The following is a 16,379-nucleotide window of genomic DNA, read 5'->3' as shown; positions in this document are numbered from 1 at the left end:
TGGTGGCTCACAGGAGCACCCGCAGTAAGTTTGCCAGTGAGGCACACTGAAGCACTCTGAAGGGCTCTGGCAGTGTAGCTGTGTAATTGAGGTGCTTAACTTCTAAAGATTTCTCTTTAGGGCAGATCCTATGGCCTCAGGGAATATTGAGATTCCATGGTGTTAATCAGTGTGGGATCTGGGTGTGGCTATATTGGTTGCCTGGAGACTGGAGGGAGGGGCTATCTCTCAGGAGAAAATGGCGACTGGGCCTAGATATGACTCAGCACCAGACTTGCTTCCACCTCTCCTGGACCATCCGCTGCCTACTCTTCCCAGATTCCACAACCCCACTCCCTCTTCTGCACCTCAACTACAGGTAAGCGTCTGTATCCTTAGGGTCCTATGAACCAGGTTCAGTGGAGAAAGGCACAGGCCCCAGCGCAAGGAGGGACCACGTCTCTGCAAGTTCCTTTCTTGCCGGCACTGTGCGGTCCAGCAGCTCTTCAGGGCTGCCTTAGAGCTCAGATCCCAAATCCAGACTCCAAGGTCTAAAATCCCCTACCTCCCGCAGTCCGGTGGACCTTTTTTTTTTTTTTTTTTTTTTTTTTTTAGTCATACGCTTTGCCTGTCCTCAGGGACGTGGCTTGGTGCTCCGTAGTTTCTCCCTGACCTGGGCTCAGAGGTCCAGCAGATTCTACTGCCTAGATCTTTGACTTTACCTTTATCGGGGGGATCTCTGCCCTTCCCGGCTGCAAACTGTCTCACCAGCTGTGCCTCCTTCGCCAATTCAGGCTGGATTTCACTTGTTTCAGCTGCTCCCCTATCTGCTCCAGGACAAGGCTCAGGACACATCCATCTATTCTGCCGCCATTTTTCCCAATCGTGTCACATTTTTTTATTTGAGAATATTGCACCAGCCTTGCATCCCAGGAGTAAATCCCACTTGGTCATGATATATGATCTTTTTAACATATTGCTAGATCTAATTTCCTCATATCTTATTGAGGATATTAGCATCTATATTTATCAGGAATGATGCTGTAATTTTCCTTCTTTGTAGTGTCTTTATCTGATTTTGGAATTAAGATAATGCTGGACTTGTGAAAAGAGCTTGGAAGTGTTTCTTCCTCTTTAATTTTTTGGAATAGTTTGAGGAGGATAGGTGTTAGTTCTTCTTTGAATGTTTGGTAAAACTCCCCTGTGAAGCTATCCAGTCCAGGACTTTTGTTTGCTAGGAAGTTTTTTAAAATTATACTGCTTTCAATTACATTACCTGTTTTCTGCCTATTCAGGTTTTCTGAATATCCTTGACTGAGTTTTGGAAGATTGTATGTTTCCAGGAATTTGTCCATTTCACCCAGGTTGTCCAATATTTTGGCATATGGTTGTTCATAGTATTTTTTTATAATCCTTTGTATATCTGTTGTGTCAGTTGTTACTTTGCCTTTTTCATTTCTTATTTTATTTATTTGGAACCTCTCCTTTTTTCTCTGATGAGTCTGGTTGGAAGTATGTCAATCTTTCTTATATTTTCAAAGAACAAGCTCTTGGTTTGATTGATCTTTTGTATTGTTTTGTGTGTGTGTTGCTGTTTTTTAGGTTTTATGTCATTTATTTCTTCTCTGAACTTTATTATTTTCTTCCTTCTACTTACTCTGGCCCTTTCTTGTTGTCCTCTTTCTAATTCTTTTAGTTGTAGGGTTAGATCATTTATTTGAGCCTTTTCTTATTTCTCAAAGTAAGTCTGTAATGCTATGAACATCCCTCTCAGAACTGTTTTTTCTGTGTCTCATAGATTTGGGGTTGTGTATTCATTTTCATTTGTTTCCAGAAAGTTTTTTATTTCTTCCTGATTGTTAGTTTCAGTCACTTAATGAGCCTCAGGCTGTAGAGCTTTGCTGGATGTAAACTCTACATGGTGGGATGTGGGACAAGAGAGTTTCCAATGGGAGGGGCAATTACTTCTACTCAGGCTAAAGCTTCATTGATGGGAAAGGTCTGCCTGTGAAAGGTGGCTTCTGCTATATAGGGGAATGACTCAGCACAGGGATCCTTGCAACTGTAATTTCAGCTTTCTCCCTCAAGCCACCAATCCCAGACTATCCTCATGCAGCTCTATTCCACTCTGCTCTCCCACTGCTGGATCCCAAGGAAAGTGGCTGCAAACAAAATTTAGTGTGTTGGCCCTTTAAGGAGGTGCCTGGATTTCTAGCTATCTCTCCCTGCTGGACAGAACCCCTAGTGCTTTTCACAACCAGATGTTATGTGGCACATTTCCCAGTACTGTTAATCTGGGATGGGGAATCCAGCTTGGGGTTTATATCCCAGGCTTCTCAGGGGGAACTTCCCACAGCTGAGATATCCATCCAGAACTTCAGCTGATTCCTGTGGGAGCCCATTAGCCCTCTTGTACCTCAACATTTCCTACCAGTCGCAATGTGGCCTCCTCTTTACATCCTTGGTTATAAGGGTTCTCTCCAGCTAGTCTTCAGTTGGTTATTCTATATTTGAGTTGTAATTCTAGTTTGGTTCTGGGAGAATGTCAGTGTAGCTTACCCTTAATCAACTGTCATCTTGGAATCTCAAGAATAATTTCTTGCTTGAGTTCATCAGTGATTGTAGGGTTAGATAATTTATTTGAGCTTTTCCTTATTTCTTGAAGTAAGCCTGTAATGCTATGAACATCCCTCTCAGAATCACCTGCCTACAGTCTCACTCATCTGTGATCCATCCTCTTCATCATCAGCTGAAAAAGCTCCTTAAAGTTCCTTTAGAGGGGTCATATCTATAAAACAAATGATAGGGATTGGCTTCACACTGCAATTTGCCCACTTATTATTGATTTCACTTTCATCCTTATCAATTAACTCTTCATTTATATAGAGTGGCAATTTGTCCAGTTAAAAATACTTGTTTCCCATGGCTCACCACGACCAGTGCTAGACAACGAAATTTCAGTAGAAGTCTCTGGGTGGCACTTCTAGAAATGCTTATTATTGTAATCAAATGGGAGAATTGACATGGACTTTTAACCATTTTCCCTTCCTTCTCATACCCATCTGGAAGTTATCAAGAATAGCAAGTGGTGTAGCAGCCTCTCTAACACCATCAGCAAGGAATACAACAAACCAAGTTAGAAGAACAGGTTCATATAAGAAGCTGGGTCCTCTGAGCTATCAGATAAACCTGGGCTGCACTTCATACCTCTGGCCATACATCCCACTTATAACATGAAAAAAAAAAACACTGTTATTTGTTTAAAACGCTTTTTTAGTTTCTGTTTCTACCAGTCTAACACAATCTCACTGATAGAGTAGTTCAGAATAAAAGCCTTGTAAATTCCTTCCAGGTCAAATGCTACATGGTTTCAGGATTCATTGCAAATTCACTTCATAGAAGGTTACAAATAGTAACTCAGGATTTAATCAAAGGAAAACTCATGCTAGGTTATCTTACTTCTAACAACAAAGTGCCCATTTCTCAACAACTAGAGGGTATATCCTGATCAAGTGGTTCCCCTAAGTAGAGTTCACTAAGGTAAGTGGCTGCAAACTTATGTAGAATAATCATGTAGAATTATTATGTTTTATGTAGAATAATCAATGCAACAAAAATATAGAGAGCATTTATTCTATTCAAAGCCTTACTTATGTACTGTCGAGTCATAAACAACATCAAATACAGAATCATTGCACTTAAGAAACTCATAATCTGGTTGAAAAGATAAGAAATAAACATTAAAAAATTATTGCAATGAAAATAGCAGATTATGAAAAGACTTGATAAGACAGACTTAAGATTAATATATTTTAAAAACTAGAGAACTCATACAACTCAACACCAAACAATCCAATTTGAAAATAGGCAGAGCACCTTAACAGACACTTCTTCCAAGAAAACATACAAATGGCCAACATATATACAAAAAGATAATCAACTTCACTAGCTATTAGGGAAATGCAAATCAAAACTTCAATGAGATGCCACCTCACGTCTGTTAGAATGGCTATTATCAGAAAGACAAGTAATAACAAGTTTTAAAGAGGTTGGAGAAAAAGGAACCCTCTTTCACTACTGGTGGGAATGCAAACTGGTACAGCCACTATGGAAACCAGTATGAATGTTGCTCAAAAAATTAAAAATAGAGTTACCATATGACCCAGGAACTCTGCTCCTGAGTATTTACCTGAAAATTTTGAAAACATTTATTCACAAAGATACATGCACCCCTATGTTCACTGCAGCATTTTTCATGGTGTATGAGACATAGAAACAACTGAAGTGTCCTTTGATAGATAATTAGATAAAGATGTAATAAATATATACAATGGAATACTACTCAGTCAACAGAAAAGATGAAATACTGCCATTTGAAACAACATGGATGGATCTTGAGAATATCACACTAAGTGGAATAAGTCAGAAAGAAAAAGTCACAAACCATATGATTTCACTCATATGTGAGGTATAAAACTGAAAACAACAAATTAACAGTGACTCAGACACAGACATTAGTATGGTGGTTACCAGAGGGAACGAAGGTAGGGGAGTAGTAAAGAGTAAGGGGGGGAAATATATGGTATCGGAAGAAGATTTGATGTTGGGTGTGTCAATGCAATGTACAGATGATGTATCATAGAATTGTACACGTGAAACCTATATAATTGTATTAACCAATGTCATCCCAATAAATTTAATTTAAAAGAAAAGAAAAAAATCTATAGAGACAATGACAGTGTTGCAGCTTAAATAAAAAAGAATGCACTTTCATGAATGTATTGAATAAAAAATTTTAAGTCTTCTGGCCCAATAACATGGTATGTTCTTATTTTGAAGTGTTCTATTGGTTTCAAACACATAGCAATTATAAATAAAACATAGAGATTAAAAAGAAAAAGACAGAACCAGTTTCAAAACAAGAGAAGGAAAGCCACAGAAGAGAGAATCAAAACAGCATGTATGATTAAAGCCATAAGCCTGTTTGAAGTGGTAGCTAGATGTTGACTCCAGTGGGTGAGACAAAACAAAATATTCTTTACATCACATGGCTGGCCAGAGCAAGGTTTGAAGCCAGAGGCTGGCAAATAAGAAAACAGTACTAGACACTCCCTTAAAAAAATTTTTTAACAAGTTCCAGACCTAAAAAATTCAGATACAATCTCATGACCAAAAACTGGTCAAGGCACCTACTGATCCAGTGACTGAATCTGCAAAATGAGTCTGAAAACCTAAATTCCAAAAACTATAGAAATATCTAATAAAAATAAGATAGCCATAAATTTAATAGAGATAAACATATTTCAAGTAAAAATAATGTGATGAAACAGTATAATATTGACTTTACATAGGTATTTTTAGATGTTTAAAAAGATAAATGAAAAAACTTCAATTAAAAGACACTAAGAAAGTATTGGGGAGGGAAAATGATTAAAAAAAGCAAAAATAGAAATAAATTATGAAAAATACAATAAAAATGTTGGAAATTAAAAAAAATGTACTAAATTTTGAAAAGAAAACCTAACTGTATAAATGTTCAGAATTCATCAAGAACAACAAAAATTAGTGGACAAGCAAAGAAACAAAGAAGTATGACCAAAAACTCAAATAAATGAGAAGAGAATAAATGAAAGAACTAGAACATAGTACTGAGGAACCTAAAGTACAGTATAAAGTAATCAAGATTATATTTTAAATATGTGAAAAATAAATTTAAGATTTGACAGTATATTTGGGGTAAGTTCTTCAGCTAGACCCTATTGAGGTTTTGTGGAAGGTAATTCTTTGTTATGGGCAACTGTCCTAGTCTTTGTGGGATGTTTAGCAGTATCCCTGGCTTCTACTCACTAAAAGTCAGTAGTATCCCCTACTTTTGGGGAAAAAAAAAATAATGACTCCAGACATTTTTCCCTGTGGGGCAAATGCCTTCTTGTTGAGAATCATAGCTCTAGCACACATCTAAAATGAATTATAAAAATACAATGGAAAAAAACAAGATAGAAAGAAATAAGAGCTGAGAACTTTTAATAATGTGTGCACAAATGAAAAAATGCATACCAAGTACTAAACAGGAATAAAAATAAAGAAAATGTAAACATAGGTACATTGTAATAAACATTAAAGTGACATAATTATAAATAAGCATAAAAAGTAATTACAATAAGCATAAAGAGAAATCTAAAAAGCCACTAGAGAGAAAAGACAAATTACCTACAGAGAAAATAATTAGATTGACATCTACAACAGATATCAAAAGAATGGTGTAAAATACATGAATAAAGCAAATCTTAATGTAGAATTTTATAACAAATGACCACTCAAAATTAAGAACATAAGAGAGTTTAATCTACTGAGAGCCTAACTTAAAGAACTTCTAAAGCATACAATAAATAATATTAAAAACAGTAAATAACAAAAGCATATCATTTAAATCAGTTAAACTTTAGTAGAAAAATTAATTTTACTTTTTTTATACTAAAGGGACACATCAAAGTAAAACTCTAGATGACAATTATAGAGGAGGGTTAAGAGTTGTGTTTAATGGGAAATATTTATGTCATGCTCAGGAGAGAAATATTGAATGACCTTAGTCTTGTTAGAAAAATATGATTTAGGGTGTTTTTTAAAAAATAAGATAATAAAAAAATATAACAATGTAATCTATAACCTCTAAGCCATCAGATATATAATAAATAATAATTGTTTATTGAGAGGCTCTGAATTTTCATTTTACACTAAAACCTGCAAATTACATAGTCAGACCTGGTAAACAAAAAGCAATATTGACTCTACTTATCTAAGGACGAAGTCATGCTATAAGCAAGCAATTATCCAGCAGACTATACTAGTACTTAGGAAGTTCTAGGAGATGAGATAGGCATAGAGGTTTGAGAAGTTCTCCACATAATCCAAGTTTACTCAGGGCTTGTATGCATTCACAGCGGAGACCAGAACAGGTGCAGGCTTCCAATGTATCCCTAGCTGGAAGAGCACATTGACCAGAACAGAGGAGATATAAGAGGCCCAGCATAACATAAAAGTTGGGACCAACTTAAAAATGGGCTGAATCTGAATGTGCTTCTGGACCACATGGAACAGAAGTCTTCCTGGCTTAAGGTGTTTGAACACAACCTGCTGGTCTTTGACTGAATGCTAAGTATACAGACACTCAAACAAACCCTAGGAAATGAGGTTTAAAATTTTTTAAAGTAACTGAGCAGAGCCATTAGTAGTCACACATTGTGAGGAGACAAACTTAGTCTAGGCAAGTCATTAAACAAAAGACTGACAACTGTCTGGGAGAAACTCAGAATCTAGAGTTGCAACAATATTTAACCTAAAAAGGCCCAGAATTCATCAAGAACAATAAAAATTAGTGGGCATGCAAAGAAACAAAGAAGTGTGACTGAAACTCAAATAAAGCAGTGGTCCTGGTCAAAGAGTTCAGTTGGTTGGAATGTCATCCCATCACCAAAAAGGTTGAGGGTTTGATTCCCAGTCAGGGCACATACCTAGGTTGTAGGTTTGATCCCCAGTTGGGGCACATTTGAAATAAACCAATTAGTGTTTCTCTTCTCTCTCCTCTCTTCCTCCCTCTCTCCCTTCCTTCCCCCCTCTAAAAAAAAATCAATAAAAACATATTCTTGGATCAGGACTAAAAAAAAAAAAGCAGTGAATAGAAACTATATGAATGTCCCCAGATGATGAAGTTAGTAGACAAAGACTTCACAGCAGCTATAATAAGTATGTTCAAAACCTTAAAGGAAACCAGGTTTAAAGAATTAAATGAAAGTATAATAACAATGATTCCACAAATAATCTTAATAAAGAGAGAAAATTTATTTTTAAAAGAACCAAATGAAAATTCTGAAGTTAAAAAGTAAATTAACCGAAATAGAGAATATACTAGGAGAGGTCAATAGCAGATTTGAGCTGAAGAAAAAAAAATCAGTGAACTTGGAGATAGATCAGTAGAAACTATCCAATCTCAAAAAAAAAAAAGATTGAAAAGTCATAAGAGCCTCAAAGAACTACAGGACAACATCAAGTGAACCAACATACTTGAAGTGGCAGTCCCAGAAGAAAAGAAGAGAAGAGGGGGCAGAAAAAATATTTTAAAAAATAATGGCCTGGCCATGACCAGGTGGCTAAATAGGTTGGAGCATTGTGCCATAAAGGAAAATTTTGTGGATTTGATCCCAGTCAGACTGCAGTTTTGATCCCAGGTCAGAGCATGTATGGAGGCAACCAATTGCTGTGTCTTTCTCATATTGATGTTTCTTTCTTTTTCTCTCTCTCTGATCCTCTCTCTCTAAAATGAATAAACATATCCTTGAGTGAGAACAATAACAACAATAATAATAATAGCCTGAAAGATTCTAAACTAATGAAAATGCTTCAATATATAGGTCGAGGAAGCTCGACATATCTCAAATAAGATAAACACAAAGAGATACACATTGGAGAGATCCAAGATGGCAGCTGACAAGGCAGCAGTGAGGGAGTATGAGTGAGTGAGGGAGCAAAAGGGGAGTGCGTGGATGTGTGTGGTGTGTATGTGTGTGAGTGAGGGACAGTTATATTCCACAGGACTTTTGGGGGCAGGCAGACCAGGCTCCCCTAGCCGGGCAGCCTATGCTATTGCTGCAATCTCTTCCAGGGTGATGAGCTCTGCTGCAGAGGCCATGCCATCTTGAAGGGGAGAGCTGCTGTGACTGGGAGCCCAGCTTCACCTCCACCCGGGGAGCCGTCAGACACTACCCAGGACTCCACAGCCACATTATCCAGGGACCTGCTGCCTTGGCTGAGAACCCATGAACACCAAGACTCCAGCCTCCCTGGCCACGGGCTTCTAAAAAGTTTGTCCAGGGGGAGACAAAATGGCATCTGAATAGGATGTCCTGTGCCCTCTCTTAGAGCAGATATAGGAAACAGCTGAGTCAAATAACATCCACTTGGATATGGCAAATTAAACACACCTGGTGAGACAGTCTGTGGCCAGAAAGGACAGAGGATGCCTGGAGAATGGTAGGATAGGGGATCTGGGCTGGACACTCAGAGACACCTTACTACCAGGACAAGAGGGTCAGAAGAAAACTGCGCTGCACCAAGTCCTCGTCCCTAGGGACACGCATAGCACTGGACTGTAGACGGGGGTCCAAAGGGCTGCTGGCAGCCAGGGAATCTAGATCTAAGCCCACAGCTGTGGGAGCCTTCATCCAGAAAGGCAGCCTGAAGTTTTGCACTGACCATGCAGTGCCGGGGGGAGAGAAATGCACAGTGGCATGATTGCTCTGTCTTTATATTTTCCTTGCTTTTACTCGCTAAAACCAGTACATAGGATATTTCAATTACAAATACTCACTGAGGCTGCAGTGCAGGTGAAGGTGCAGTTTTGTGGATGCTGGGGAGCAAGACAGGGAGAGGTGACCAGGAATCCAGCTCTGGGACACTCGGGTTCCTCCAACCCTAAACAGCCATTTTTCTGCTGAAGAGCCAGCCCCTCCTAGCAGCACAGCCACACACAGCCTCGAGTTCTGCAGGGAAACAAGGAATCTGAATACCCCCAGGGAGCTCTCGGGGACTGGATTGAGGGGCCATTTGGTCTTGGAAACTAATGTAGCAACACCCCCACCTAGAGCCTGTGTCAGAAATAAACGCTTGTGTAAATATGATTGAAAGAAAGCAGACAAACAAAGTGGGCAAATTGGTCTTGCCTGCCTGAAACCAAGGCTGTGTACACAGACAAAGAGGAGCAGTGGATCACTGGGAACTTCAACATGGTGCTGATTACCTAACAGGAAACTGAGAAGTGGCAGACAGAACAGTAGAGAGGGGTCTTAAACCAGCCCCCATGGGACATTAAAAATCAGCTGAAGAGAACAACACTTCACTACTTCACTCTTTTATTTTTTATCTTTTACTTAAGAAAGAAAAGGGAAAAAATGTTTTCTTTATTTTATTTTTTGTTTTTTAACCATTTTTTGGATTAGTGTTCTTCAATTTTTATTTTTATCATTATTTTACTTTATCTCATTTTGTCCTTTTTGCCAACCTTTTCTTCCTCACTTCTTCCTTTTTCATCGAGTTTCTCTTGTCCTATTCCTGCTTTAGTTTTTTTCCTCTCCTTTGTTTTTACCCCTTGTTAAAAATTGATCTTCTTTATCTGCTTCATTGACACACTAGAGGCCGGGTGCATGAATTCGTGCACCAGTGGGGTCCCTCGACCTGGCTTGCAGGATTGGGCCAAAACTGGTTCTCCGACATCCCCCAAGGGGTCCCAGATTACGAGAGGGTGCAGGCCAGGCTGAGGGACCCCACTAGTGCACGATTGGGGCCGGGGAGGGACGCGGGAGGTTGGCCAGCCAGGGAGGGACCGCAGGAGGGATCCAGGGCATATCCGACACATCTTGCTCAGTCCTGATCAGCTGGAACCCAGCAGCAAGCTAACCTACTGGTCAGAGCGTCTGCACCTGGTTGTCAGTGCATGTCATAGCAAATGGCTAAGCATCCTTAGTATATGATTAGCATACTATGCTTTGATTAGTTCAACAGATGATGGGACACTTTTATTATATAGGATTACTATTATCATAGTCTCTGTTGGATTACTCATATATCTAATTTCCTCTCCCCTGCTCCAAGTCCATGCACCTTTCTCTTTTCTCTTTCTTCAATAGCCAACTTTTTTTGCTTTTGTTTTTCCTCTCCTCACTTGTTCTCTTCTTCTCCTATTTGTTCTCTACTCTATTCTCCCTTTCCAAAAAATGCATGCATATATAGATAGATAGATTAATGAAAGGGGATTTTTTTGGTCTTTTTACTTATTTTTACTTTTTATTTATTTTTATATTTATTGATTATTTTGTTTTTTACTTTTCTTCTTATCCACTCATTCTCTTTCTACCTCCTCTATACTGAACCATGGCCATTCCCCCATTCATTCAATTCCTTTACCTTACTTTCTGGAAATAATCTCTGCCTCTGCAGATTCAGTTCCCCCACTTTTTTATGGGTGTTTTTTCTTTGCATTTCTTGGCTTATTTGTTTGTTTTGTGAAGTTTTCTCCCCATATATGTATATTTTCCCTTATTTTTTATTCTTTTGCTTTTCTCTCTTACCTTTTTTCATTTTCTCAATATCATTTTTACACTCTTTTCTCTCCCCTAATATTCTTTTCTCTGGTGGTTGCTTTTATTGGGGTTTTGTTCCCTCAGTGTCAGGTCTTGTCGAGTTGTATTTTGTGACTTTTGATCAATGTGGTAGAGTGACCCACATAACCAGATACCCTGAGAGGAGTAAAAATGGGGATACAAAGAAATAGCCCTCATATGAAAGAAAAGGAGGAGTCACCAGAAAAAGAAGTAAATGAAATGAAGGCAAGCAATTTGTCAGAGAAAGAATTCAGAGCAATGGTCATAAGGACATTAAAAAGGATGGAAGACAAATTCAACAACATCCTATCTAATAAAAGGGTGATATGCAAATTGACCATCACTCCAAGACACAAGATGGCTGCCCCTATGTGGTCAAAGATGGCTGCCCCCATGTGGACACAAGATGGCCACCACAAGATGGCCATCGGGGGAGGGCAGTTGTAGGTGATCAGGCCAGAGGGGAGGGCATTTGGGAGGGACCAGTCCTGTAAGGGAGGGCAGTTGGGGGTGATCAGGCCTGCAAGGGAGGTAGTTAGGGGTGACTGGGCCAGCAGAGGAGGGCAGTTGGGGGCAACCAGGCCTGCATGGGAGGGCAGTTGGGGGGGGGGACCAGGCCTGCAGGGGAGGGCAGTTGGGGGTGACTGGGCTGGCAGGGGAGGGCAGTTGGGGTGGACCAGGCCTGCAGGGGAGGGCAGTTGGGTGGGACCAGGGCTGTAGGGGAGGGCAGTTGGGGGCAACCAGGCCTGCAGGGGAGGGCAGTTGGGGGTGACCAGGCCTGCAAGGGAGGGCAGTTGGGGGCAACCAGGCCTGCAGGGGAGGGCAATTAGGGGTGACCAGGTCAGCAGGGGAGGGCAGTTGGGAGGGACCAGGCCTGAAGGGGAGGGCAGTTGGGGGGGGAACAGGCCTGCAGGACAGGGCAGTTGGGGGGGGAATAGGCCTGTAGGGGAGGGCCATTGGAGGTGACCAGGCTGGCAGAGGAGGGCAGTTAGGGGTGACCAGGCCCACAGGGGAAGGCAGTAAAGGGTGACCAGGCCAGCAGGGTAGGGCAATTAGGGGCAATCAGGCTGGCAGGGGAGCAGTTAGGCGTCGATCAGGCTGGCAAGGGAGTGGTTAGGGTGTGATCAGGTTGGCAGGCAGAAGTGATTACGGGCAATCATGCAGGCAGGCAGGCAGCGGTTGGGAGCCAGCAGTCCTGGATTGTGAGAGGGCAGTCGGACATCTCTCGAGGGGTCTCAGATTGGAGAGGGTTCAGGCTGGGCTGAGGGACACATACCCACCCCCGTGCATGAATTTCGTGCACCAGGCCTCTAGTGTGTAATAATCAAGAGAAAATGAAGAACCAAGGAAGAAATGAAGAATGACATAGCTGCAATAAAGAACACAATAGAAAGTATCAACAGTAGACTAGAAGAAGCAGAGGACCACATCACTGAGCTAGAAGACAAGGTAGGCAAAAGCACCCAGGCATACTAGCAACTGGAAGAAAAAAAACTTAAAAAGCAGGAGGAGAGCATAAGGGAGCTTTGGTACAAAATGAAATGAAGTAACATCTTCATAATAGGGGTGCCAGAAGGAGAGGAAACTGAGCGAGGATTAGAAACCCTGTTTGATGAAATAATGACAGAAAGCTTCCCTTATATTGGGAAGAAAAAACTCACACAAGTTCAATAAGCACACAGAGTCCCAAACAAGATGAACCTAAAAAGACTGACACTAAGACACATCATAACTAAATTGGCAAACACCAACAACAAAGTAAGAATCTTAAGGCTGCCAGAGAGAGACAGAAAGTTACCTATAAGGGATCTCCCATTAGACTATCAATTGATTTCTCAATAGAAACACATCAGGCCAGAAGGGAAGGGAATGAAATATACAAAGTAATGCAAAGCAAGGGACTGAATCCAAGAATACTATACCCAGCAAAGCTATCATTCAAAATTGAAGGTGAAATCAGGAGCTTCATAGACAAAAAATGACTAAGGAAGTTCATTACACCAAGCCACCAATGCAGGAAAAGCTGAAGAGACTGCTGTAAAAAGAAGAAATAAAAAGGTAAGAAGGAACACATGTACAAAGAATAAAAGTGGCAACAAACAAGTACCTATCAATAGTAACCTTAAATGAAAATGAATTAAATGCTCCAATCAAAAGACATGGGGTAGCTGAATGGATAAGAAAACATCACCATATGTCTGCAGTCTAAAGGAGACCCACCTCAAAACAAAGGACTCACATAGACTGATAGTGAAGGGATGGGAAAAAAATTTCAGGTGAATGTAAATGAAAAAAAAAAAAAAGCTGGGGTAGCAATACTTATATCTGACAAAATAGACCTCAAAGTGAAGGCCATAACAAGAGATAAGGAAGGCCACTTCATAATACTAAAAGGAGCAATTCAATAAGAAGATATAACTCTGGTAAATATATATGCATCCAATAGAGGAGCACCCAAATACATAAAAAAAAACTTCTGGAAGATATCAAGGGAGAGATTGACAGCAATAGTCATAGTAAGGGACCTTAATACCCATTGAGCCACTGGATAAATTCTCTAAACAAAAAATTAGCAAAGAAACATCAATCTTAAATGACTCGCTAGATCAAATGGAATTAATTGACATCTTTAGAACATTTCACCCTGAAGCTACAGAATATACATTCTTCTCAATTGCACACAGGACATTTTCAAAGAAAGACCACATATTGGGACACAGGCAAAGTCTCTTCAAATTCAAGAAGATAGAAGGCAATCAAGCATCTTCTCAGATCACAATGGCATAAAATTAGAAATCAACTACAATAAAAACAACGAAAAAAATCAAACACTTGGAGGCTAAATAGCATACTATTAAACAATGACTGGGTTACCAAAGAGATCAAAGAAGAAATAAAAAGCATCCTGGTAACAAATGGCAATGAAAACAGAACAATCCAAAATCTATGGGACACAATGAAAGCAGTCCTGGGAGGGAAGTTCATAGTTATATAGGCCTACCTCAAAAAAAAAAAAAAAAACAAGAAAAAAATTGTAATAAATTACCTAATGCTACAACTTAAAGAATTAGAAAGAGAGCAACAAGTAAAATCCAGAGTAAGCAGAAGGAAGGGAATAATAGAGAAGAGAGTGGAAATAAATGACATAGAGGCCAAAATAAACAATACAAAAGATCAATGAAACCAAGAGCTGGTTCTTTGAAAGGATAAACAAGATTGATGAACCTCTAGCCATGCTCACCAAGAAACAAAGAGAGATCACAAATAAACAAAATCAGAAATGAAAGAGGTGAAGTAACAACAGACCCCACAGAAATACAAAGGATTGTAAAAAATAACTATGAACAACTCTACTCCAACAAACTGGACAACCTAGATGAAATGGACATATTCTTAGAAAAATACAAGCTTCCAAAACTCAATCAGGAAGAATCAATAAACCTGAATAGGCTGATAACTACTGATGAAATTGAAGCCGTAATCAAAAATCTTCCAGCAAACAAAAGCCCTGGACCAGATGACTTCACAGGGAGTTTTACCAAACATTCAAAGAACTAAAACCTATCTTCCTCTGACTATTCCAAAAAATTTAAGAGGAAGGCACACTTCCAAACTCTTTCTAAGAAGCCTGCATTCCAAAATCAGATAAAGACACCACAAAGAAAGAGAACTACAGGCCAATATCCCTAATGAATATATATGCTAAAATCTTCAACAAATTTCTAGCAAGTCAGATCCAGCATTACATTGGAAAGATCATGCACCATGACCAAGTGGGGTTTATTCCCGGGATGCAAGGATGGTACAATATCCACAAATAAATAAATGTGATACATCACATAAACAAACTGAGAGATAAAAATCACATCATCATATCAATCAATACAGAAAAAACATTTGACCAGTGTTCAGTGCACCTTTGAGCCTGGAGACTTCCCAGTGTTCAGATCCTCAGACTTTCTTCACAGCGTGGCCTCCAAATGCCAGTTCTCGCTCCTACCTCAAATGAAGAAACCAAAAGTGCCTCCAGCCCCCAAGCTGGAGAAGAAGCCAACTCCTCAGGACTTGCCAAAGGGAGAAAAAGAATAGCAAGAAGCAATTGAATATAGTGATGAAGTACAGAATGAAATAGACAGACTTAATGAACAAGCCAGTAAGAAGATTTTGAAAGTAAAACAGAAATATAACAAACTCCACCAACCATTTTTTCAGAAGAGGTCAGAATTGATTGCCAATATCCCAAATTTTGGTGTAACAACATTTGTCAACCATTCACAGGTGTCTGAACTGCTTGGGGAAGAGGCTGAAGAGGCACTGCATTATTTGACAAGAGTTGAAGTGACAGAGTTTGAACATATTAAATCAGGTTACAGAATAGATTTTTATTTTGATGAAAATCCTTACTTCAAAAATAAAGTTCTCTCCAAAGAGTTTCATCTGAATGAGAGTGGTGATGCATCTTCGAAGTCCACTGAAATCAAATGGAAATCTGGAAACGATGTGACCAAACATTCAAGTCAAATGCAGAATAAAGCCAGCAGGAAGAGGCAGCATGAGGAACCAGAAAGCTTCTTTACCTGGTTTACTGACCATTCTGATGCAGGTGCAGATGAGTTAGGAGAAGTCATCAAAGATGACTTTTAACCAAATCTATTACAGTACTACTTGGTTCTTGACATGGACGATGAAGAAGGGGAAGAAGAAGATGATGATGATGATGAAGAAGATGAAGGGTTGGACAATATTGATGAAGAAAGGGATGAGGATGAGATAATGAGGGGGAAGGTGAAGGAGAAGATGACTAATGAACACTGATGGGTTCCAACCTTTTTTAATTTTCTCCAGTCCCTGGGAGCAAGTTGCAGTATTTGTTTTTCTTTTTATTTTTTCCCCCTTGTGCTCAGTTGCCCTGTTTTTGATGTCTCTTTTCTCTCCTTTACACCATGATTCCTACCTTATTGGGGGGGAGGGTTGTACCTTGAGCAGAATACAGTGGGAAAAGAATCTTTGTCCCTTTCTGTTCCAAATTCATTTTTATCCCTCCTGTCTCAAGAAAAACTTAATGGAATCAACACCACAATGCTCTGTGGGGGAAAAAAAGAAAAACCTTCTACTCCCTTAGCTCTGCTGGGAGCTGGAGGTTGCTAGGCCCCTGTGTGGTAGTGCATAGAATTGTTGCTTTTTTCCTCCTTTCTCTGTATATTGGGCTCAGAGATTAGACTGTGCCACTATGTGAATATGGACGGT

At 39.7% G+C, this 16,379-nt stretch overlaps 1 pseudogene across 1 annotated transcript; it reads left to right on the top strand.

Moving 5' to 3' along the window:
* Positions 1-13,110: 13,110 nt before the first annotated feature.
* Positions 13,111-15,947, top strand: LOC308240819 (protein SET-like; annotated as a pseudogene). The gene is made up of 2 exons: positions 13,111-13,169; positions 15,101-15,947. The product of its transcript is annotated as a protein SET-like (transcript).
* Positions 15,948-16,379: the final 432 nt, after the last annotated feature.

This window comes from Plecotus auritus (assembly GCF_963455305.1).
Source record: "Plecotus auritus genome assembly, chromosome: 1".
Taxonomy (NCBI): domain Eukaryota; kingdom Metazoa; phylum Chordata; class Mammalia; order Chiroptera; family Vespertilionidae; genus Plecotus; species Plecotus auritus.
Note: the sequence above shows the minus strand (reverse complement) of the source record. Positions and strands in the feature narration are given on the sequence as shown.